This window comes from Phragmites australis, chromosome 6 (assembly GCF_958298935.1).
Source record: "Phragmites australis chromosome 6, lpPhrAust1.1, whole genome shotgun sequence".
NCBI lineage: Eukaryota > Viridiplantae > Streptophyta > Magnoliopsida > Poales > Poaceae > Phragmites > Phragmites australis.
This window is the reverse complement of record NC_084926.1, coordinates 31,720,570-31,747,648: the sequence shown is the minus strand read 5'-3', so window position 1 is coordinate 31,747,648 and position 27,079 is coordinate 31,720,570.

Here is a 27,079-nt window from a genome sequence, read left to right as displayed (position 1 = left end):
GCTTGGGGTTGAGACTGAGTAGGCCTCAGAGTGTTGGTGTTGGCCTGATTTGGAAACTTCTTGGGACACCTATTCACATAGTGTCCATCTCCACAATGGAAACATCTTTTGCTTGAGGCGGGAGTAGCAGGGCTATTCTTGGCTTGATGAGTGGCAAGCAGAGTAGAACGAGGTGTCTGATAATCAGAGTGTTGAACAGGTGTCTAGGGTTGAGGCCTGTACCGATGGTTGGGATGGAGCATAGAACCTTGCTGAAGAGATTGAGTTTTCACATAGGGACGTGCATTGCTTCCCTGTCCTTGGAATGGTATCTTCCTCTTCTTCTTATTGTCCTGTTGACTATGTTCGTCTTCTGAACTCATAGCAATAGTGGTCTGTAGCAACCTTTGCATATTCTGAGCCATGCTTAGGAGGATCTGAGTTTGTGCTGCTAGAAGATGCTCCGTGTTGAGCTGTAGTGGTGTATGCTGGTTGTTGTCATTGTTGTTAGTATTGGCGTTCTCACCATACTGGTCTTCCTTTGTGTTCACCATCTGATCAGGATTGAAGAAGGAGGTTAAAGCAAGAAGGGAAAGGACGAGAAGGAGAAAACCCAGCTATACTCTAGACTATAGAGATATATAAGGAATGTCACTGTTATCAGATGCTAAAGCATCCCTCAACGCATTCTAGCACTCAAATAGAAAATCCAAATCACTCAAGGCACACCACACAAAAGCACACTACAACAACGCTTTAGCATTTTTGAAGAACAGGGAAAGCCTTCCTATGACTCAGAAACTAAAACTAAGAGCGGGAGGCAGATCTTCATGTCTTCTGTGTTGGAGTAGACGATTCTTCCTTGTAGCAGAGAGTCTTCACTTCATCATCAGAATCTTCATACGAGGTTGAAGCACCAAGCGAGATCATCAGAGCATCCTCCTAGATCACGGTAGCCGAGATTGGAAAACAAGGCTAAAAGTTTTTTTAAAAAAATAGGTACGAAAATAGGACCGTATGGCACGGCCATTCTATCGAGGCTGCGACCTATGGTCAACACGGCTCTGATACCACTTTTGTAACACCCGGTTTTAAAGGAACAAAACCAGGCACAACGCATGTCTGCCAGGATCAATTTTCATACATGCGTTTACATCATCAGTGTATTATTACAGTGTCAAATTACAATAACGATAATAACTATTACATAAGGACCCAAGGGTCAGAAAGAAAACACAGCGGAACTAAAAGGTCTTCAGCGTCAGCAGGGCTTCCATCTTCCACAGGCATCAACCGGGGGCTTACAAACCTAGAACACAAACTCTGGGTCGAAGTCATCCTCATTGAAGGAACCGGCTTCAATGATGGCTTCTGAACAACAGCAGGATGCAAGAAAGAAAGGGAGCAACGTGTGTGAGTACAAAAATTGTACTCCTCAAGTGTAGGGAAAACACGTTATTGGGCTTGAGTCAAGGAGAGGTTAAACACTGGTTAACTGCACTAAACAACTATGACCTGCCTATGACTCCAATAACAGGCATCCTATTTACTAGGTGTGAAGACACAACTGCATCAAAAAGGATTGACTCATCGGATTCCATCCGACTACCCAGACTCACCAGATAATACCATTACCTCGCTATCCACCCAACCATACCAAACCTGATCCCAACTAATCTTGAAGAAGTCCAAGCTCGCTCTTGTCCGTGAGCACGACTGATCGACCAGATTGATACTCTGCAGAGTTTGCACTGCTCCACGAGTCATGATTCCTATGTTGCTCCATACTTCCAGGGTAAGGAGTCGGGGTCTCACTACAAGGCTTTTACAAAGCTCTCTCTAACCTGCAGGCACCCACTGAGGTTTCACTGCTAACAGACAATTACATTGCTGCAGAAGCCCCGTCTTTGTTCCTCTTATACCGTCCTATGGTGCCCACAAAGTTAGAAGGTGGCTAATTAGTTGGCCATGCCGTACCCATATAGGCCTCATGGTTGTTCGGGTATAACTTGGTTACATGTCCAAGAACTGGTCCTTAGGACCCCACACAGATACAAACAACAACATGCCATAGGCATCACCTCAAACCATCCATTCTGTTGGGGATTCCTATACCATGTTGCTACAAAATTACCCTTTCCCAAACATTGTTGCATAGTTCATTAGTCAATATTAACATTTCTCCCAACCATGACCGCACTAGCTAACCTACCCAATTTAACTCATGATGAAACAACGGCGACAAGGGAATATTGATTCAAAACTAGTAAACCCTAACATAAGATTCATGTCTAGACAAGCATGCATTTTGAAGGATGAAAACTACACATGGAAATCCTAAAACAGGATAAATATGCTCAAGGACACTTGCCTTCGACAAAGTGTTGCTTAAAGTCTTTAAACACTTGATATTGCAGATTCCCCAACTGCTCACCTCCTAATCGACAAACTGGAAAAGCACAGACAACACAAACTTCTAAGAACAGTACACCAAACAGTACCAAATCTAAGCAAAAATCCTATTAAAAGATTCTACATGTTGCTACGAACATTTGGGCGCAAAAATCGCCCAAATCAGAGCTACAAGCAAAAAGTAATAAGCGTTTGAAGTTATAGGGGCTATTCTGCAAATTTTACTTGAATTTCAGAGAAATACCGAATTGATTTTATACTGAATTATTTCTCTATTGAAAAAGCCATAACTCGCGAATTAAAACAAATAGAAACAATGACTGGATAAAGGGCTCAATGACGTGGCTGACACGTTAGCTCTTCTGCTGAGGTGGCTTGCTGACATGGCAAAGGGTGTTGACTGGGATTAAGTTGCCACATGTCATCACTTGATTGGTCCGGCGAAGAGGTAAGTTAGATCTAATCTGGGCCATCCAAATTGAATCCAATGGTGGAGAGCTGAGGGGGGTGTTTGGCCAGCCGGCTACAGAGAGGACGCGGCGGTGGGAGCTCGGTGGCGGCGGTGCTCTCACCGGAGAAGGCCAGGGGCCTCGTCGCCGGGCACGGGAGACGACAGCGAGTGGTGGAGGAGAGAAAGGGGAGGGCGGCGAGCTTACCCTGAGCGCAAATGGCGACAGAGCGGAGGCTAGGCGGCCGGGCGACGGTGATGGTGGCGGTGGTGGTCAGAGAGGCATCGGGGAGGGAGTTTCGGTGCCGAATCGAAGACGAGGAACGTCGGGGTAGACACCTCAGAAGCTCGCAGTTCTGAAGATGCCATCGGTCAGTGCGGAGACAGCTCAAACGCGAAGATCCCGTGCGGTGAAGCTCCTCGCCAGAGCTCGGGAAGAAGACGGCGCCGACGAAGAAATCGAGCGGGAGTCGAGGGGAAAATGGGTGGAGAATGTGCGGAACATTGCCATGAAGGTGATCGGCGGCTTAAATATGCACAAGATCAATCGGAGTGGCCGAAATTCGGAGAGCAAAGGGCGGCGCTAATGGCCATAATGGCCGGCGGTTACCGCACAAAATCGAGCATTAAAAGAGGGATTTAGGAGGGGAAACGGATGGGGGAGTCGTGATGGGGCATAACGCTGTGGTTTTGGCCGTTACGGAGAGGAGAACGGCGCAGGGAGGGCACGGGATTGGCGGCGGCCGAGCGAAGGGGATCGGGCCGGTGGGAGGTTGAAGAGGCGGAGCTGGCTCAGGCAGGGTGGGCGGCTTGGCTCGGCTCGGGCGCGGCGGCTAGCGGCTCGGTGTGGGGCCCGCACAGCAAAGAGGAAGCGAGGAGGGCGGCTCGGCTGTGCAAGATGGCCGGCTCGGTTGGGCAAATGGGCAGGCGTAGGGGAAAGGGAGGCCCATGTGTTAAGGTGAGAAAGAGAGGGGAGGGAAAGAAATGGGCCGGAAGAAAAAGGAATCGGCCCAAGAGCAATTTAACAATTTTGAAATGGCTTTTCTATTTAGATTTTGAGCAAATTTTCAAAAGAGGATTGAACGAGCGGCTTCTAGTGACTTTCGCAAACATTTTCCACACATAAAAACCTATTGCTACTATGACAGCATGAATGCAACAAGCACAATTATAACCTAGGCCAATTTTGAATTTAGAAATTAATTTTTCTATTGACAAAATTGCAACACCTATTTAATTTCTAGTGAAATTTTAAATTATTGCAAAAACTGAAATTTGGGGTGTTACATAGATGCCACCGACTTTGCAGTCATATGTATGGTAAATAGTTCTCCAATTTCATCATTTGCAAAAAATTAAAGTAAGTATGGAAACAGTGCAATTTTTAATACAACATATAACATGAGTTGAATTATATCATCATTGCCACTATTTTATTGTACTAATGTCCTAGAAGTAATAAAGAAATACGGCCTTGAGCTATATCATCATTGCCACTATTTTATTGTATATCAAAAGAAATGTTTTCTTCTTCGTAGAGATCATGGCATTATTCGGACTTTGATAAATTCACCAATGTCCTCCACTGTCCTATCATATCAATGTACAGAAATTGATACCTCTTGTAAATAACATTTGAGCTTAACTAAAAAAGTCAAGCTCCAATTTTTTGAAACGCAAAAAACAAATAAATCTTTCCCAAGGAATAATTAGGTTGCATAGCACCATCAAAGAAAACCAAACAGGATAAAGACAAGCTTGGTAATCCAAATAGTTGTGCCTAGCACAACTCCATGTCAGTAATTCTATATCTACATGACATTCTCACTACATTTCGAAACAAATAAAACATACAAAGCAATAAACTAGAGAAGAATCTCCACAACTTACTAGAAACAAGAAACCAATGTAAGCCCATAAGGCCGTCAAATTTTTGCAAGAAAGCCACTATAATTTAGTTTTGCTTGTTTAGTCACCAATCTATTTAGGTTTATATAATCAAGCCCTTCTAGCTCACTAGGAACAAAGTGACAGATATCCATCAATTTAGACAAAATATGAGCAGATGTGATATATGAATGCACCTTATTACACAATGCGACATGACAACGGCACGATGGCCGGGCATAGCAGCGGCACGATGGCCGGGCATCACAGCGGCACGATGGGTGGCATCACAATGTGAACAATGAGATGCACCATGATATCAAAAAACAATGGAGGGAACAACGCCTCAAGCTGGGATAGAGTCTCGACCACATCTTCCTGAAGCTTATCTAGCTTGGTCGAATCGATGGCCTTCTGTGATATCGCATTGAAGAATGAAAATAGCTTTATGATTGGGTTTTAGACCTTCGATGGCAGAATACCTCTAATTGCAATTGGAAGCATCTATGTCATCATCACATGACAATCATGAGCCTTCATGCCAGTTAATTTCAAGTATTTCATATTTACTAGTCTATTTATGTTGGCGGAGTAACCGGATGAAACTTTGATTCCATGCAAGCACTTGCGCATTGAAATTTTATCCGCCTTGCTCATATTGTAGCTAGTGGGGCCAAGATATTTGTCGCCTTCTTCCATCTGAGTTTCAAACATTCTAGGTCCTTTTGTGCTTGGAGTATATCCTTTGTTTTACCAGGTATGTCTAGTAACATACCAAACAAGTTATCATACACGTTCCTCTCAATGTGCATAACATCGATTGTGTGTTGAACAACCAAATCCGGCCAATATGCTAAGTCATAAAAGATAGATTTCTTTTCTAACATAGAAGCTCTAAGATTAGATTTTGGAACTGGTGTACTCCTGCGTCCCTTTCCAAGGATAATCCTAAGTCCCTTTACCATCTCATATACCTATCTCCAAGTGCGATGCTTAGGAGGTGATCGAGTCTCAACTTTCCCATCAAAAGCTCTCATGTTGCTGCGGTATGGGTGATCCGTGTAAAGAAATTTACGATGACCTAGGTACACCATTTTTCGGCTCTTCTTCAGCCATAAGCTCTCTTTTCATCTAAGCAATGCACATATGCACAGTAGCCTTTGACACTCTTGCTCGATAGGTTGCCAAGGGCTGGCCAAACTTGGATTGTTACGAATAGCATTGTGCATAGGGTGAAGTTCTCTCATTTGTACGCATCCCACCCCTGCACACCATCGTTACACAGTATTACAAGATCTTCCACTAATAGTTTCAGTAGACATCGATAGCATTGCCAGGTTGCCTCGGCCCTGGTATCAGCATTGACATCATAATGTACTTCCGATTCATACACAACCAAGGAGAAAGGTTGTAGATACATACAGTCACAGGCCAAGTGCTATGACTACTACTCATGTTGCCGAATGGATTCATCTCATCCGTACTCAACCCACATCTTATATTCCTCACAACTTTTGCAAAGGGCTTCTTACATTTTCTATCGATGTTTCTCCACTACGTAGAATTAGCGGGTGTCTCAGCATTCCATCATCCTTGCGCTCATCAGTGTGCCATCACATTAGTTTGGCATGCCTTTAATTTGCGTATAAACACTCCAAACGGGGGACTATAGGAAAATACCACATCACCTTCACGGGACACCTTTTCCTCTTTCCTTCACCATCGATATCATCACTGTCACACTTATATCATGCTGCACCACAAACGAGACATGCTTGCAAGTCTACATGCTCTCCGCGATAGAACATGGAATCGTTTGCACATGCATGTATTTTATGTACTTCCAATCCCGATTGGCGTACAACCTGCTTGGCCTGGTACGTATTTTCTGGCAGCATATTTTCCTTTGGAAGTAATTTCTTCAAGAACAGTAACAACTTTGTGAAGCTTGTATCAGACCACTCGTTGTCTACCTTTAATTGCAGTAGTGAAAGCATGGTACGCAACTTTTTGTGCTCCTTCTCGTAGCTGAGAACAACGGTGTTTGAAAGTCCTCTACCATACGCTGGAACTTTGAAACTCTCTTTCATTGGTGAAGTCCCCCCCCCCCATCGCGTAACATCTGCTCCAGATCATCGACGTCGGCGTCGGCCAACATCTCCTCTAGATCATCATCGGCCAACATATCTCCGACAGGTGGCATATCGATATATTCATTGATCAGCATATCGGAGCATATGTCTTCGTCTTCTCTTCCATTGTATTGCCCTTCCTGTACGATCTTAGCTTTACTGTGCTTAGTCCAACGGGTATAGCTAGACATAAAGCTACTTGGCATCAAGTGGGAATGTATCTACTGGGTAGTGGAGAACTGCTTCTTGTTCTCGCAATCAACGTATGGATAGCACATGTATTGAGACTATGTATTTGACTTGTGTGCCGCGGCTGCTACCAGGAAACACTCCACACTGTTCTTGTACTCTACGCTCACAGCTTGCATCATACATCCATCTTCTGTCTATCTACAATTATATCATTATTGTAAATCCAAATTCAAAATATCTAGAAGATTTGCGATCATCAACAAATAAATTACCTTGCTATCTCCTATCAGAAATTGGCCCTAACTTTTGTATACTTTCACGTCCACTTCTGATAAGTATTTGTTAGTGTCATGCTAAAAATTTTCTTTATTATTCAACCATTATCTAGGACTCATTAAGAAAAAATGAAAAAAATAACTCATACCTAAATTTTCTATATTGGTTGCTAATTAAATAAAATATAAAAGTACAATCGGATCTTGCTACATACCTAAATATCAAGGCTAATTTTTCTAATTTATTAAAAATCAAAAATAAATATGCTCATACATAAAGTTTCTATATTGTAGATTTCTAAATTTATTCTTACGGTTCATTAGGATCAACTTTGAAGATTTGTCTAGATCTCTATAGAAATAAGATCAACTTTAGTTTTTCAGGTAACATTTTGAGTTAAAATGCTAAATATAGGATTAACCTTGGGAATTTCAACTTACTTGACCTTAAGAGGCTCCTGCTAGAAGCTTACTTGCTGTTAGAAAAAAATTCAGAGTTCATTTGCCCTAAAAATATAGAAAAGGCAAATGAGTAAATGGAGATGAAAGAAGGGATTTTGTATGGATAGCTAGAGAGAGCCCATCTAGACCTCATTCTCGATCAAAATTGAGCTTGAGTGGTAGGAGAATCAATGCGGAAGAAGGGATGAAGTGGTTGTTGCCATAGGAGATTTTGTGAGAGAGAGACTTCTGAAATGGCTCTGTCAGCTTGAGGTAGAAGAAGGTGGGTAAGAGAAAGATATCACTGCCAGCTCATATATTCCGCCGGCAGTGATGTAGAGATGTCACTGTCGGTCAATAGATTAAGTTGGCAGTGATGAGGATGGGTGTATCACTGTCGGCTCAATCTATCAGCCGACAGTGATGACCTTTATCACTGTAGGTTCATAAGCCACGATGTATAATTCTTCTCGCGCGGCTAATGAACTGATAGTGATACATTATCACTGTCGATCCATGAGTAACTGACAGTGATAAGCTGATATATAAATCTAGTTCTGTAGTAGTATCCGTTACCTCATGGCCGAAAAATGGCTGGCCGGGGTAGATCTGAGAGGTGAATCCCTCTGGATGACGACGCCGGAGACAGCCACACTTGGGCTGCCGCAGCCACCGGCCAAACGCGGCTTAATTTCACCGGCTGGACCACGTACCGATCGAGCGAACGATGTACTACACCTTCAATCGAGCCCTGCTAGTGCCATGCAATATTGCATGCAGACGTCCATAGATGCTAGCTAGTAACTCGTGACAGTCGCATCCTCTACCTAGCCGAGTACATCTCCGGACAGGTCAGCTTGCGCCATCGTCTCGGGTTCAGCTATTTTGTCACATACACTACAAGAAGTCCTTGGCGCCGAGACAAACAGCTGGGATGTCTCTGTCCCAGCACAAGAAGCTAACGGTGTACCCAACCACATGTGAGGAGCTTGCTAGTTTGTCGGGCTGAGCTGCAGCCAGGTTTTAACAGGAGGCAAGTAGGGTTTCCTATGCATTTGCCGACTAAATATTCTTGCGAAATTAGTCGATCGAATTTCCTACCTTTGTATATGCTCTTACGTTCATTTGCGCAGCCTTCCCTCCACTGCTGTGGCGGAAGGCAAGCGCACGTGGAGCAAGGTAGAGCGCATAGGGAGATGGAGGAGCCGCGGGCGAAGGACGAGACGGACGACGCGGCAAAGCTCTGGCGGGCCTCACTAGTGCCGGTGGCATGGTTGAAGGTTGTTCCTCAAGAAGATGGTGCAACATCAACTGTCTCTGTCTATTGCTACTACAGAGGAGGTTATTCTTGATGTGTCATCATGGCCAGTTCTCGTAACCATGAGTGTTAAATGGTTCTACTCACTATGTAAAAAATAGTTATAGGTGGCGGGTTATATTCGTCATGGGTGATGGATCATATATCTGTCACTTCAAGCACGTCACTGATGACTAGTCATTTGTAACGGATAAGGACCCGTCACTAATGATATCATTAGTGACGGATCACAACCTCGACCCGTCACCTTTGAACGCACATAAGTGACGAGTAACCTTTTAACCTGTCACTTATATCATAATATAAGTGACGGGTAACTAGCTTACTCGTCACTTATGTCTGTCACCCATATGCTCGGAGAAATACATAAGTAACTGGTAACCTCTTGACCGTCACTTATATCCTAATATAATTGACACTGTCACTTATGTCTACCACCTATGTACTGGGAGAAATACATAAGTGACACTGATATATATATTGCTCGGTAGGAATGTACTGCTTCCAGGCTATATCCTGGAGCGTAGCTAGGATTTAATAGCCATCTTCTCCCTATAAACAACAAGCACGTATCCAAATCCATATCAATAAATACAGTTATATAAGAACTCGCTTCATTACTAAATCGCAATGGTTACAAAGTTCTAATAAATTAATTACAGAACCACAAATGTTACAGAGTTCCGATCAACTCATATTACATAAGATCTCACAACCTAGGGGTTCTATAGTGGAACTCACCGTGTGGGTTGATAACACGAAGAAATTGGCGATCCGTCGTTGAATCTCCAGGAGTGCACCATCGTTGAAAAAAAGAGCGTTAAATTCCTGCATAATTTGACGCGTAAGCAATGTCATGTTATTATGGAATTAAACTAATTACTAAAATTAGTTACGAATAATCTTATATTGAACTTACATCAGGGGATTTGATATCCTTTACTCAGACTGTGAGGATCATGTTTCACGCAACATAGAATTCGCATTGGTTGTCTGGTGGTTGTTGGTGGCACTGCTGAAAAGAAAATTTAATGATAGATCAAAAGGAAAAAAAACAACAGAGAGTATTTAGTAATCTGTTTGGTAGCACTTACCACGAAGTCAGTCTTGTGTGTCAGTCTGTGGCCATCTTTCTCGTTGTAGTCAGGTTGAGTTCGAATGTACTTGTCAAAAGCCTCGCATAAAGATGGATCGATTAGTGAGCATTTGAATGTTAGAAAAGGTAAATATGTAAACTAAATTAGGAAGACCTTACGCGTCGAGGAGTCCTTTTATAGTGATGTCATCATGCTCTCCAAGTTTGCCTTTTCGTCGTACTAGTTTTGACGAGTCAAGGTACCACACCAAGTTCTACTTGAGGCAAATGACCAGTAAGATCCAATGGCCACCAGTATTGTGGGCGCCCATTTGGTACTTCATTTTGGAATGTTGTTGCATTGCCCTGGCCACATGGTCCATAGCGTAGTCAGGGTGAAGTTGGATGACAGATATTGAAATGGCCTCAGGGTCAAGAAATGCGATAGGCTCCTTGTTCTTCTTTGTTTCTTTCATCATGTGTCTGTAGATATGAACATAGTTAGATTTAAGACTTAGTGGTATTAATTAATGAATATTCACTTGCAAGGGACTTACAATGTGGAGACTCATAATAACAAAACATCCACGCCATCAAGGTTGAAAAGGTTGTATAAGTCATTGACACCCATAATGAAGTAGCTGTCTACATTACTTAAGATGTGTCATCGTTTGTACTGTATAACTACTGATATGGCATTGTTGTCTCTAGAAGCCTGCATGTAGTAATTATGCAGGTTGATACATGCTTATCCCGCCCTTATTAGGCCATCTACCATCATCATGGGCTTTCCATATTCGAATTTCGTGTTGGCACTTGTCTACGCTGCTGCAATGTTCGTGGGCTTCTTTACCAGTACAATGGCCGTTGACTTCTTCGGCGGGTGCTTCTTAGAGCCTTTCTTCTCGGCCTCCCTTTTTTTCTTCTTTGGATTCTCTGGGGGAGGCAGAATTGGACCTAGAAGTGAGGATGCTAGATGTGGAGGAGAAGGTAGTGTAGCTGCTTTCTTTGGAAGTTGGGGGTGCGGCAGCGATGCACTTGGAGATCGTCCGGACTAGGATGCGCTGGAGACCACAATGTTGCCCCTCTTCCACTAGATCCTTTGACGAAGCGCTGCACCCAAAGTTGTGACTTCATCATTGGGTGGGAGCTCCAACACGTGATCAGTGGCTTTGTTATGTACCATGTCCACTGTAACCACGGCATAGCCTGCACATATCAGGACCTATGTAAGATAGAGACTCCTGGAAGCACCTGTCCCCTTGCAACCTCGATGTGATACCCGCCAGGCCTGATTACAAGGCTGCAGGACATGGGCCTTCTAGTAGGTCGATCATATCCAGCTCAGTCACGGCAGCAGCTACTTGTTGCTCAACCTTCTTGGAGGCGCAGCTACTCTTCCCAGCAGCTCCGGGGCTAGCTTTCGCTGGCATGGAAATTTGTTTTCCCTGTGATGCAAGCTACTCCATGATGTTTGCGTAAACTTTTTGGGTGATGAACCATGTCAATGCATCCACATCCACTGCAGACCTCTTCCTCTTTTTGTACATCTTGAGGTGTTCAGGAAAGCCATATTTCCAGCCTTGGGAACTTGATACACCCTACACTCGACCTGGGTGCTCCGTGTATCCAAACGCTGCTGAGAGAACATCATGTTCCTGGACCTCGGTGAAAGAACCTTGGCTGGCTTCGGCTGCTTTGTCTTTAACTTTTTCTACTACTGCCTGGGTTTCGTTGTTTCTGAATGTGATTTCCCCGCTTTCGGACAGCTCACCCCTTGCATGCAAATATGACCACGATCGTTCCGGGAATTGCATTTCTTGTGGCCATCTCTTTCTAACTTTTCGTCCTCTGCATGCCATTTCGGTCTTTTTCTCATCGTACCTGGTTGCACCGGTACTTGGTTGACGCTATTATTACCTGTCACTTATGTTATAGGTGACAGATGATATTACGACCCGTCACCTATTATCTGTGACAGGTAAATACCTAGTCCCGACTTGAGGTAACGTAAGTGACTAGCGCGACTATCCATGTTACTGGTGATGGTAAGAATTGGTACGACCAGCCGCTTGTGACAAGTTGAACATCACAGGCAGACGGTTTCTGGTATTAGCCTTCTGTCGTACGGAGTTGTACATGTGTGTTTGTTGATCACTGACAGTTTTTTATCATCCCTCGGTGATATGTTGACCATCAAAGATGTCTTTTTACAAACTATTTATGTTGTGGATTATCACAAACAGTTTATAAACGGCCAGTTATGATTGACACACAAAAACAACAACATTATGTCCGATAATTAATTAACCACAGAGAATAATATATGGTGACAACACATGGGTTTTTTATTCACCTAGAAATAATCATGCATGTATCCTACTAGGAATATAAGTCTTGGTTGGAACAAGTTTATGAAGACACTCAACGATATCAGTACCATTGTTCAAATTTTCACGACCAAACATGACCATTCTGCTGGGCTCACAACGGACGTTGTTAGTATTTGCCTTGGGCTCACAAATTATTAATACAAGGCCTCACTAGGGAATGGGTACAGGCCCAAGAACGATAGACCATTCTGGAGCTTTTCTTATTTTTATATTAGAAATTTAAATAAATAGATTTTTCATAGAAAAAATTACAAAACTAGACGCCTGCCACCCTCTCATAGGGCGGTTACGCCCCTACCACCCCCTGAGAGGGCGGTAAGTAGTATCACAGACTCTTACCGCTCTTCTATGAGGCGGGTAGGCTTACAGCCCTCTGAATGAAGGGTTGGTAAACTACAGGACATGAACATGGTGAACAGTACTCCGAAGTTCAATTTCACTCCTATATTCTCTATTCAAAATAGTTATGTTCTGTTGCTCCAAAAATCCTAAATTTTTTTGTATGGGTTACATAATCCATGTGCAAACTATTTTAATTAAATTCACCCAAAAAGCCTTTGTATAATTTAAACTAAAATTCTCCAAAAAAGGCTACTTTTATAACTTCTAGCAATTGTTAGGGCCTCAAATAAATTTCTAAAAATCTAGTAAAATTTACTAATATTCTTCTTCTATTATGTGATAATTTCTAAAATTATTTTCAGCCCTATATTATATGGTAAAAAAGTGTATTCCTTTGTAATGCACCATTTATATGTATTTTTATAATTTCATGTGATATTCTTCTTTTAACTTAATTTGAATTCAAACATATATAAAAATAGTGCTAAAAATAATTTTAGAAATTATCACATCACATAAGAAAAATATTAGTGAATTTTACTAGTTTTTTAGAAATTTATTTGAGGCCCTAACAATTGCTAGAAGTTATAAAAGTGGCCTTTTTTGGAGAATTTTAGTTTAAATTCTCCAAAGTATTTTTGGGTGAATTTAATTAAAATGGGTTACACATGAATTATGGAACACGTGCAAAAAGGTTTAGAATTTTTGGAGCAACAGAATATTACTGTTTTGAATAGAGAATGTATGAGGGGAAATTGAACTTTGAAGAACTGTTCATCGAGATTTACTGTTCATGTAATGTGGTTCTGAAGGGGGCTGTAAGCTCGCCCATGAGAGAACGGTAAGAGTCTGTGGGACTGTTTAACGTCTTCTCAGGGGTGGTTAGGCGAAGGGGGCTGTAAGCCCGCCCCATGAAAGAACGGTAAGAGTCTGTGGGACTGTTTAACGTCCTCTTAGGGGTGGTTAGGCTCTTACCGTCTCTAGAGGGTAGTAGGTGCTTAGTTTTTTAAAAAAATTTATGAGAAATTTATTTATTTAAAATTTTAATCGAAAAAATAAAAAAATAAAAAAATTCGGCATATGGACCGTAGCTTCCTACCTGGGCGAGGTGCACCAGCTTAATTGTCAATCCACAACCCTAGCAGGCTTGATGACCCAAATAATACAGAAGGGCTTTCTGTTTATAGACCAGAAAATAAGGGCAAACACTATATGTCGTACCGGTGGAGTTTAACCACAAATCGCACTGATACGTGGCCTGTTGTTGGTCCGATGGGATGAGTGGATGGGAAGGTAAGATCAAATTTCAATCTTTAAAATATTTTTCTCCAAAACTATGCATTGTTTTCAAAACATTTCATCCATGATGTTTTTTAGAATTTATGAATAAAATGAGATCCGAAGTAAATGCTTTATTTTGTTTTTAAAAACAAATATTTTTAAAATACTGTTTCAATAATTTGAATATACTATTTCAACATTTATAATATACTTTTTCAACAATTCAAATATAAAATGAGGAACTATAGGTTTTCCAAATTGAAATAGGTTTCTAAATTGTTGAAATAAGTTTTAAAAATTGTGAGTTCATATGAAAGGTGTTTCAATAAAACATCTATAAAATATGAACATGTTTTTTCATATTGTTAAATTGGGTTTTAAAAATTGTTGAATATGGTACCTAAATTGTTTAGTGTATTCTAAATGGCACAAATTCGTAAACCTATAACACAATGAATTACAAAATCATAAGAAAGGAAAAGGAAAAATAAAAATAAAAATATAAAATCCAAAGTGGGAGTCCCACTAGTACAGAACAGGCAAAACTAGCATCATTGTAGGTTTTGGAACCGGCGATGAATTAGCTGTAGTTATAATTGGGATTATCACTACCAGCTTATTAACCCGGTAGCGATAATCCATTCTCATGTGGAAAAATACTATATTGCAAACTCTTCACTATGGGGATTGTCTCAAGTTTGATCTTAAACTTGAGATAAAGACACCATACCAAAATATTTGTGGTAGAGTATTTTATATCTAAATCTAAATTCGTAGTAGAATCTCAATCAGCGTTAGGATCTATGTGCCCTGTGTTGCAAAACTGCTTAGAGCTCCTAGCTCATGGTAGAGCAGTTTTGCACCACAAGGCACACTGATCTCTATGCTCAAGCTTGATCCTAATTTGAAACTACACTCTTATTGAAACCGCAATGATAAATAGGAACTGATGCTGCAAAGCTGATGTACCAGGAGCTCTTCGGTTTGGGATCTAGACTTGTAGTATTGCACCATACGTCAAAAAGCTCTTGGTGGTATAACAATATTATGCCATCAGTTTTACATCTTGCACTATCCAAGTGATAATAGTGCATCTAAATGAATGGGAAATACACAATGTCACACCCTAAAATCCCTAACCTAGTCATATGCATCATGACATCATAATTTATGTTTTTGGTTTTTGTTTAATGTGTTCAAAAAGTTTTTGAAAAGGTTACGTCGTTAAATACCTCGCTTTTTCCACCTATGTTAAGAGTGAGAATTGTTTGAAGGTCGTTAGATAGCCCAAAACCATTTAGGAGGAAAGGGAGAAGAATTGGTAGAAAAGGTAAAAAGGAGGGAAAACTTTCAGCATGTGGGTCAGCCCACGGTCTGACTGGGGCCTCCCTGTGGTCTGACCAAGCCTCCCAGCAATCAGACCACCAAAGCTCAAAGCGGTCACTTAAGACCCCATCAACCACCTCTCACTCCCTCACTCGTTCATTATATCCCCAGCTGAGAGAGAGAGAGAGAGAGAGAGAGAGAGAGAGAGAGAGAGAGAGAGAGAGAGAGAGAGAGAGAGGAGGGATCCCTCACCATTCCTCCACCTTGAGCTCCAAAAAAGCCAAAGATCCAAGGAGGAGGTCACACATGAGTCCCCCACATCGTCCCTGAGGTCATCCCCATGAATCCCCTCACCGAAGCAAGTCGCAACCTCTTCTTCCACCTCTAGGCTAGTTGGAGCACCCTGGAGTCGATCACCACATTGGAGCTTCTCTGGAGCTAGCCATCCCTCAAGAAAGCTTCCCCACACCAAGGTAAAGCTCCTCAATCTTTCCCCTTGTTTCCCTCTAGTTCCCTCACTCCCCATAGCCATATGATTGAGCTCCACCTAGCCATGGATGTCGATTCATGGGGTTCAAGATTTTGGTCCCATGAATATCCCTCAACACAACTAAAATAGATCCCTCTAGTTACATAGAGCATTTAGGTGCCAGCCTTGGCCAAAGGCACCACTGAAATCATCACCGGCAAGCTCGCCAAGTACCATCGGCCAAGCATAGCGGTCTGACCGTGTCTCATAGCAGTCTGACTACTGTTCCAAGAGTTTGACCGCCCCTCGGGAAGGTCTGACCACTGGGTATCAAGCCGACACACTTCCTAGGAGTCTGATCATAGTCAACTCAGATAGAACCGTTTTAATGCAGTTTACTATTTTGCTAAAATTTGTAAAATCCAAAATAAATTCTTTATAGCTCCAAAAATTGTGAAACCAATTTTTTTGGTTTCATAATGTCCTCTACCTATTAAAAATATCAACTGCCATAAAATAATTAACTAATTTTCTAAGCTAAATTAATTATATTAAAGCTTCATTAAATTACCATTAATTCATTATAAGTCCAAAATTGGTGAACCCATTTTTTCTAGTCTTCGTATGATATATGCTAACTAGGAAAAATGTTTTCATAACATGTCACATTGCATCTTGTTCATGATCATGCATCATGAAGTTTACTTCATAGCATTTCATCATGCTTATTGCGATGCATGTTCCTCTTTTAGTGATTGACAAACCGGAAAGTGACGGGTTTTCTTGAGAAGGTTTTTCTGGTTCATCTTGATTTGAAGCAAAGCACCAAGACAAGAATCTATCATATTTCTCCTATATTTTGGTGCATTGTTGGTAAATTTGTTAGATATTGCTATGTGTCATATCTGCATGTTTAGCTAGTCGATGTTGAGAAATGGGTAGAAACTATCTTGTTGTATTTATCCCTATCTTGTTATTGTTGATCCCAATTCTTGTAACCTGGGGATAATCATGTTAATTTATAACTTAAAATTTATCTGAAATGCTTAGCAATGCATAGGTCACCAGTAGAAGTTGAGCGGTGGAACGTTCCATGGTTCGCGAGCTATAGGCTTAATTAATTTTATGATGATAATGATGTTGGGATGATGAGTTGTAAGAATGAGACGAGATGTGAGCAGTGCTAGGGGTAGGTCAGGAGAGGAATCCGGATGCTATAGATTGCTTGCGTCATTGAAGCATCGTTCGTCGTCATTGTTGACTTAAGCACCTCTCCATACTACCAAACATACGTATAAGGGATAGATGAGCTAAGTATCATAAGTCACCGCATCCATTTTACTCATGCACTTGGGATGTGAGTGAGAGGGCTTGTATAGTCACCTAAGATTGCTCCGGGAGTAGATCTAGGTGGCCTCCATATACTCGAGCATGGGAACAAAGGTTCAGAGTGGGTACGCGAATGGTTGTCACGTGAATCATCGCTTGCAGCTGATGGGTTATATGGAGGGTGGTCTCGCATCGTGTGGGTAAAGATGTACTCCCCTGCAGGGTGTAAAATCATTTCGAATTTTTACGCTCTCGGTTATGAGCTTGCTTAATGTTCATTAGACGTCACCATAGAGTCTTGTTTGGTTATGGTGGTATGGTGGTTATATGTGGGAGAAGGGAGATTTTTTGGTTATATTCTATGTTGAGATAACCATATTAATATGTCAGTTGTGGTTATGTTATGATGGTTAGGCTAGGATAGTCCAAGAGTTAGGATATGTAGGTGCTCACATATTTAAGTTGTAAGTTCAATTGCCTTTCGCAAAATTCAATTTAACCTTGAGGCATATTCCTTGCTAATTCATCCAAATGCATTATTCTTAGAGTCGGGAACATATATACCCATATGTGCTAGTCTTGCGAGTACCTTCGTACTCACTATGCATATTAATTATTTTTCAGATGAAGTTAGGTGTCAACTACTTATACCCCACCAAGAGCGGTGTGGTGACAAGTAGTCACTATACTGCTACTAATCCTGATTGGTTGCCTTGTAAGAAAATAGTACCACTAGTCTTCATTTTCTTGTAGATGTTCATTCCACTACAATTTATCTATATTTATGCTAGAAAATATTTTCCTTTTGTTTAATGTATCAACATGTAATAATTTGAACCCTTGTTTAATTGTGATGTTATGATGTAAATGTTGGTAGAGATATGTGTGGATAATAGCTCTCCTGGGAATTATCACAACACATATATTGGGACTTCTGGGATTGGATTCGGATTAATCATTAGTGGTTATTATTGTTGTGATAAGATATGGGTTAGCATGTGGCACGTCGAGAGATAGGCTTGTGCTAGCTCTCATCTTATTAAATGATCACCCTAATGATTAATTCAAATACAATTTGGGCAGATCCTTACATATAATCATTTGGAAACAAATATATTTTCTGCTACTCATTTAGATCTACCTATTGTCGTAATTTTGAATACTATACTTGCCACTCGTTTAGTTGGGGAGACGGAGATGGGGAGACGGGCTGGAAAATAGGTTGATGGACAGCGAGTTGGTGATGGGTTCGGTAGACGGCAAGGGCTCGAGGAAATGAGGGCACCTGTGAGGTGACTCGAGCTCAGCAGAAATCGACGGCCTCAGATGACATGGAAGATAGGCCTGAGGGGTAGAGATGGTTGAAGTGGCGATGGTGACATCATACCACTTCGATTGCCACTACCCCTCTGGATTGATTTCTAATGATTGGGAGCAAAGTGAGATGGGGAGTAGATTGAGGGAGATGGGCTTGGATTTATAGAAGGATTATCACTGCCGGTCCAAACCGCCAGAGATAATGAGTATCACTATCGGTGAGCTTGAACCAGCAGCATTAATCCTTATAACTACTAGATTCAAATATGAGCCGACAAAGATAAGGATTATCACTGCTGGTTCAAATTGGCTCAATTATTCCTCGATCGGTGAGCTTATAAACTAGTAGTGATAAAGATTATTACTGCATGTTCATATTCTGAACCTACAATGATATCAATTGTCGCTGACAGTTCTCAACGGCTCACGATTAGATCTACCACTTGAGCTTATGAACTAGTAGTAATACCATATCACTACTGGTTATTTCTGAACCGGTACTGAAAGGAGGGCAGGGATGACACTTTGTATAGTTGGGTCCCTGAAAACAACAATAGAATAAGATGGAAAAGCAGGTAAACATGTAGAGATAAATGTATAATTTATTTTTGTATTATATTATTTCTGAACCGACAGTGAAAGGAGGGTAGGGATGATACTTTCTATAGTAGTGTCCCTGAAAAAACAACAGAATAAGATGGAAAAGCAGGTAAACATGTAGCAATAAAAGTATAATTTATTTTTGTACTATCTAATACACTTTGACAATTTGTAGAAGTATTCATACACATGCATAATACTAAAAATATGTATACCTAAAAAAAGATGCAAAAACTATATTCATATGTGCATAGTATAAAAACAGATAAGAGATACAGCTTTTCTTTTATGCGAAAAAGATTTATCTCTTTATCTTTTTTACACTGCACATATGAATATACTTTTGCATAGGTATATATATATATTATCCTGATGTATGTCTATGAATATATTGAAATTTACAAGTGCAAAAATAACAGACTAGATAAAGCTGCATCTATGTCAAGAAAGCACAAAAACGGCAAGTACAGGCCAAATGATGTAAGTATCAATGTGACCTTAAATTTGTAATATTTGTAATATTCAGTTAAGTCTGACTTTCATGTGGATTGAAACTCTAAGTTTGAATCTATGACATCCATCAGTATCTTATTATCATATCGTGATGCATTTAAATTACTTATTATGGATTTTCATGCATTTTGATGAATTTTCAAGAATTTTGTGTAATTTTCATGAATTTATATGAATTTTGATTTTGTTGAATTTACACGAATTTAGATGAATTTCTAACTATTTTCTAACTAATATACTAATTTCTAACTTCTAACTATTTTCTAATTAGTAATTTCCAATGATTAAATTATCTATAACAAAAGTTCACAAATGCAAGGAATATCGGTCCAAATTCGTGAAATGCAACCAATTCGAGCCGCATCGAATTGCTAAACCGAGCAAATTTTGAACTTTGAATTCAAAAAATCACAAAAATACTAAAAATACTAAAGACAATTCTAAGAACTTTTGTGAATTTGTTTTCAAAAATAATGTCGCTTGTATCATATTTCATGGAGACGAAACTTGAAAAACATGGAAAAGTGTGCTTTAAAAAGTGTGTAGCTCATTTAGTAGGGTTCATGTTAAGGAAAATATTAGCATGCAAAAATATATTTGTTGTGTGTAGGGTGAACCTTAACAGGATCTATAATATTAATTTCACTTCATTTAGAGTTTTATTAATTTCTTCACAATTTTTACAAAGTTCGCATAAAGTGAACATGTTAAGAAAAACACTATAATTAATTTTTTCATATCTACCATTATTTTTCCTACCCAAAGCATTGTTCACTAAACTAATAAAAATGGTTTCACTAATTTTAGGGGTGTGATGGGTTAGTTATGAATTAATCTAGTTGACAACACATTTACACAATCCTACATGTTACAATAACTATTTCATGAGTTCATGTATTTTTAAAAGATATAGGATCATGTAAGAAGACTAAAAAAATTGGTTTCATGATTTTTGTATCAACAAAGAATTAACTATGCATTTAACTAAGTTTAGAAAATACATTTTCTCGTAGAAAATATTCAACTTTTTCATGAGAATAAATACTTTTATCATGTAGATCATGTTACAAGGAAAAAAATTTGTTTCACTTGATTTGAAGCTCAGATGAATTAGTTATTGATTTTACATGGTTGAGCTATTTTTGTTTTTTTTTGTTGAACTTCACTGAAATTCGAGACATGCTCTCGGTAAATCGGGAAAACCGAATGGTTTTTGAAAAATTTGAGTGGTTTTCGATATTGATTGAAATGCAAAGAATATGATTGCATATCGGTATAATTCGTTTGAATAGAGAGGAAACCAGATGCATTTCGAGCCGGTGATTCAAGCGCTTTTTGCCTCGGTCAATCTAGTTTGGCTGAGTGAATTTGCTCGAATTCTTTGAATTTTTGACCTCATTTTGTGCATTTCGTGAATTCAGCTAGTCCTGGTTTTTTATCCCTGGTAGAATTTATGAACCCTGGCTATCACTAATTTACTAACTTCAACAAATGTAGTATTAAAAGCCATTAGTGACGGGTAGAAAAGGCAATAGTGACGGGTGACAACTCGAGCCATCACTCTCGTCACTAATGACTAGTCTATGTATAACTCGGACCCTAGCGCCCGACCTCTCCTTTCCTGATTTTGCATAAATCTTGAGCACCCTCATCCTCTCGATGCCCACTGCCACCCGACACTGGCTGTCACTCTCGGCTCTCGCATCTTTCCAGCCAGCAGCTCCCTGCCCGCACGCGCCTCTACTCCCTCCCGCCAATAGTCGCCCCACCTGCGCTCATCCTTTCCCTCATTTTTTTCCCCATGGTATGGGCTTGTTCCCCTCTGATTTCCTCATCTTTTGGGGGGCTGCCATTGTAAGGGCGGTGCTGTGGTGGTGTTGCAGTGAGGAGAGAAGGCCGGGAGGTGCTGCAGTGACAGAAGTGGAAGGGGATCATCGATCGGGTCGCTATTCAGTTGGTTGCTGCTGTGATTTCTTCATTTTCAGTGAGTTCCCTCTTGTGAACTGAGCTTAGGGTTTAGCCTCATCTTTTCCCCCTGTTGTAGTAGCGTTGTAGCGCATAAATCATCGACTGGTAGGTTAGGGAACCTGTTGCCATGTGTTTTCAGGGTTTCTGCATGCTGTTGTTCGGGGCAGTTCTTCTGTTCAGTGTGTTTGCGCTATATAAATTATTTCCTGTGAAAGTGGTCAACTAGAAAGTTGTAGCTAACTCTAACCTTGCTTCTGTATAAATTTCAGATTGGGTCGCTATTCAGTTGGATGCCTGCTGTGTTGCTGTGTCAGGTTTTTGTAGAGAACCCAGTTCGATGTCAGTTTCAGTGACCCTAGAGATTTTTATGATTTTTCTCATAATAATGGAAGTTGTAGAGAATGGGAATTTTTAGCTGCTGTCAAACTTTGAGAAGTTTTGGAGTAGAATTCTGTCAGTTGTGACCCGAGGTTGGGTGCTGGTCTGGAAACAGAGATGTTCTGTTCTCTATTTTCCGTCGCATTTACGCCCAGTTGCAGTAGGAATTAAAATGTGGCATCTGCACGGAAGTTGTATCTTTCATTCTGCAATTTTCAGAAATGCTATCATATCCTGTGTCCATGATTTTTGGACAGGTTAAGGATATGTTGGCCCGAGTAGGTTTCTGTGCTCTTATACGGTTCTAGAGAGAATTTCGCTGACATCTCTGTTGTTCTCTGGATACACAAGCTCTTAGCTTGTTGTCGAGACGTGTATTTGGAGAACGGTGGGGAGATACAGCCAAAATTTTCTCTAAAATCGTACAAGAGCATAGAAATCTACTCGAGCCATATATTCTCAAATGTGATTATGACATATCTTTGCCTATGTACAAATTAGGATCGTTCGCCATATATAAGATGTATCATATCTAGATGTTAATTTATATTTATAAGAAAATCCTAAAAGTGAATATAGTTACTAATATTTGGATGTCAATTGTATCTACTCTGCCGTTTCTATTAGATGTCTGCAACAACTCTTCATCAGGATCCTCTGACGAAGGACAATCTCCTAGTCAAACGTCTGCACAAGAAGGTGCTAGTGGTGCTCGAGTACGAAGGCCAATGACACAAACAAAGTGGCTGATAGATAAGATTACGTCACAAAAATCGATGATGATGTCATGCCTACGAAGAAGGCTCTATAGAGGTTGCAGAAGCTAGCATGCGTTAATGCTCAAGAGAGGGTGTTATTGAACCTTCTGAAGTTCGATGACCTCTATGTGGATCAAAAGAACACCTTGTTCAATGATAGCGTCAATATGTTTCTAGAGTTCCGGAGAACATGAAGGCGAAGGGGATCAAAGTAGCTATGAAAATGATTGCCAAACTTTGGAAGCCACAAGAGCAAGCTTGTGATCGAGTATATGGCAATAGGGTTGGAGTCCTTTAGCAAGTACCCATATATGGAAAGGGAGGTTTGGGAAGCTTTTGTGGCATTGAAGAGCTCAGAGGCGTTCCAAAAAGAGAGTTCAGAAAAGAACCAGCTTCTGGCAAAGAAGAAGTAGAACCACAACCTGGGCACAATCGGGTACGTGGGGAAAAGGAGAAATGGTAGGCGGAGGATGAAAAGTTAGCTAATAAAGGCCACTTGAATCTTTGGTTTCAATTCTTAGGATGATCGCGATCGTATTTGCAAGCAAGGGGTAAGCTATAAGAAAGCAGAGAAATCACCTTCAAAAGATGTGGAACCCAATCAGTCACTGAAAAGGTGAAAGAAATAGCAGTCCATTCTACCGATGGTTCATTCGCCGGGTCAGGGAACATGACGAACTCTCCATGGCGCTAGGAAACCCTGAGCATCCAGGTCACGTGTGAGGCGTGTCCAGTTCCTAGGGCGGGTATATAGGCTTCCCCTAACAAGTTGGGATGTACAAGAATAGGAAGAGGTCAGGTACAATCAATTTGCAAGCATTGACCTAGAAAATCACAGAAAACGTTTATCAAGACCTCTTGAAAATCTTTGCAACACACTGAGTCATAATTCCAAGTGCACTAGCGGTTGATAGCCCCATTGATGAACTGAAGAGTACTCAACCCTCCATCGAACAACCTGCCTCCTATCAATCTATAGAGCCAGATATGATAGACCTTCTTGATGGGCACATGCTATGCTCGTTGGTTATACGATCTGGTGGGTACCAAATTGTGGTTGCAAAGGGTCAGGTGCATCTAGAGGTCCAGGTGTTACACACAATCTCAGTACGTTCTGGCTATTTCGTGGTCTTCGTGGATTTTATACATGACAATGCCGTGGGCACAGATTTTCCTGTCCCCCCTCTCCCATGATGAGATCCAAAAATTGGGTCAAGCTCGTCTTCAAAGAATCCAATGGAAGAAATGGGTCATCTTGGTACACCCAAAACCATCTAGGAGCCATCAATCTAGATGTTCAAGTGCATAGCGTTCCTACCCCAATCCCAACCTCTAGATGAGTCAGCTACATCACCTTTGCCAACTCTGACTTTTCCAACTAGGCAACCTGAGGCCAGCCTAGAGAAGAAGAAGAAGTCCAAGCCAGGGTCATAGAAGCAGCTACAGAAGAAGTCCAAGCCCTCTGGTAAGGATTCAATCGTAGAGAAGCATGAGAGAGGAGCAGCTTGGGCTAAGGCTAACCCAAAATTCTAGCTTGAGATGCCCCTGCTACTAGCAAATCCACTTTGGAGGGTGGGACAACATTGTGTTGAGTTGCATAATTACTAACTGCAAGGTTGTAGAGTGAGGAAGACTTTCATTGTCATCCTGTACAAAAATCATCACTTCTTGAATAGGGACAATTATTTTATTGTAGAGTTTCAATGACTTATACGACCTCTTCAACCTCGATGCTCTGGACGTGGGGTTATTACGATGCTTCACATTGTAAGCCCTTTCAAACTAGATGTTCAATAGTTATTACCACTAATTCTCTAATATAACTAACTTCTTATCCATAGATACTTGGTGTAAGAAACGAGTGTAGGGATCAACGACGTCCTAAGAGGGGTGTGAATTATGATACTTAAAAACTAATAGCTAAAAAAACTTCACAAAATAAACTATCTCAATTTCTATCTGAATGTGCTTTAGGTTTATCTAGTATGTCTACTCTACCACTCAAGAGGATTGCAACCTACTCTAGCAAGGTAAATTGCAAGTATGTAAATGCGAAAACATAAATAAGGTAGATAGACAAACTCGGTACAAGGGATTTTTATCCCATACTATCAGTGGCACAGAAGCCATCCCAAGTCTACATTATAGCGCCACAAAGGATATGCTCCCGGTCACAGCTCTTGAGCTACCAAGTCACCAGGACAAGGCCTCGAGCATGAGGAGCCACCAAGCTACCAAGGTGAGGCCTCACCACTAACCTCTCTTCCGGTCACTTGTATGCCGTCTTCACTCCAAAGCTTTAGTCACAAAGATAAGGGCCACCGTGACCCTGCACAATCTTCTTGCCACCGCTCCACACCAAGTCGGAGGGTCAACAAGTTACCAGCGAGTCACCAAAACTCCAAGGCGCTGGCATAACTCTTGGTACACAGTTGGATCACTCCTTAATCCACTCTGTAGGTCATCGCACCTAGCAACACTTCTCTCTAGGTCTATAAGCACTAATCACTCTCTAATGGTGTGCTTAATTGCATTTGATGAACACTTTAAGCACTTAGATGGCTTGGATGTCTTCTCAGGTTTTTTGAGGTTCTCTGGACTCCAACAGCTTCAAATGACTGAGTGGAGGACTATTTATAGCCTTAACCTTGCGGACTAGCCATTGCTCCAAAGGCTCAACTTTACTATGAACACCAGATGCTCTGGTGACAACAATAGTATAATCATTGGACCATCCGGTGTGTGTACATCAAAGGATACTAGATGTTGGAAATCCACTCAAACATCTTCTTAACATATTATAGCGTTGCCTTCAACACCATCCTCGGACTTTTCAGTGTGTAGAATTGAGCCTAACTGAGCCATCTTCTTCACTATTCAACTATCCGGTGTGTAGATCTTTTGCTTACTGGATCTTCCGGTGTGTTGATTTCCATCTCTTTGCAAACTCTCTGGAAAATACTTCGGTGTGCACTACCATCTAATCACCAAATCTTCTGGTGTATTGATCTTCAGCCTTTGACAAATGCAGTCTTCTTTGGAATAAATGCTCTGATGTGTAAAGCACACAGATCACCGAACTATTTGGTGAAGTGATTTATTTCCTCCTCTGAGTGAAAACACTCGGGTATGTGCAGTCTCCTGAGCACCGGACCTTCTGGTGAGTACAATCTAATTTCAACTCAGTTTTCCATCTGCTTAGAAAATGTTCCAGTGTGTATAACTCTGGTAACACCAAACCTTCTAGTATAGTCATTTTTCTAGGACTTCTCCGATTCAATCAAACTTTTTCCTAGCCTCGGTGGCTTCTTCATGTATTGCATCCATGAGACCTACTAACATATATCCTTGACAAACATATTAGTCTCATTAACTATATTGTCATTGATCACCAAATCACAATTATGACCTAATAGGGCTATTTTCGATATAGTCTCCCCTTTTTGGTGATTGATGACAACATAACCAACACAAGAGGCAAATGATACCAATTAAGAAATACAAGATTTCAAAAGGTCACAAGACCATACCTGTCAGTGTATAGAATAGGGGGCTCTCCTGTTTTGAGGGCCCATACCAGCCAATACCAGTTGGCAAAAAAAATTTCTTGGACCAGGGTCTCACCACACAACCACTCTACACCTTCACGATTAGGACCTTACCACATAACGAGATCCCATGACCAACCTTCGCTTTTTGCAGGACTGGTACTCACCAAACTAGTCTATTCTTATTAAATGCTTTCCACTCAAGTATTTTTCCATCCCAAGACACTCCTCCCCAGCAGACAGGTCATGGCCAGTGCAGAGGTGCCATGCCCTGTCCCATAGCATTAAATACTACAGACGGGCTCACAGGCGTATCAGGATGCTTCACATGCATGCGTGCAAGACCGATGATGGGACAGGGCAGACTGGGGTGAGGTAAGCATGGAGGTGTCCAGCAGATGGGATGGGCTCAATAACATCATCAGAGCAAAAAGGGTACATATATCGCTCGTTATAAAAGCCTAAGGGTGGAATGTTTAGGGAGGACATGTCTACTGCTTTTGGTCCCATTTGTAAGTTCTCCTTCTCTAGAGTCCAGTGTATAAAGGGAAGATAGAACTAGAGAGAAGTGGGGGCTTAGAGGAACTCATCTATAACCAGTTCACAAACACTGATGACAAAATACACAGGACGTAGGGCTTTGTCATTACAAACACACGCACAACACAAGCGTTGTTCACTGTAACACCTTGATTTTC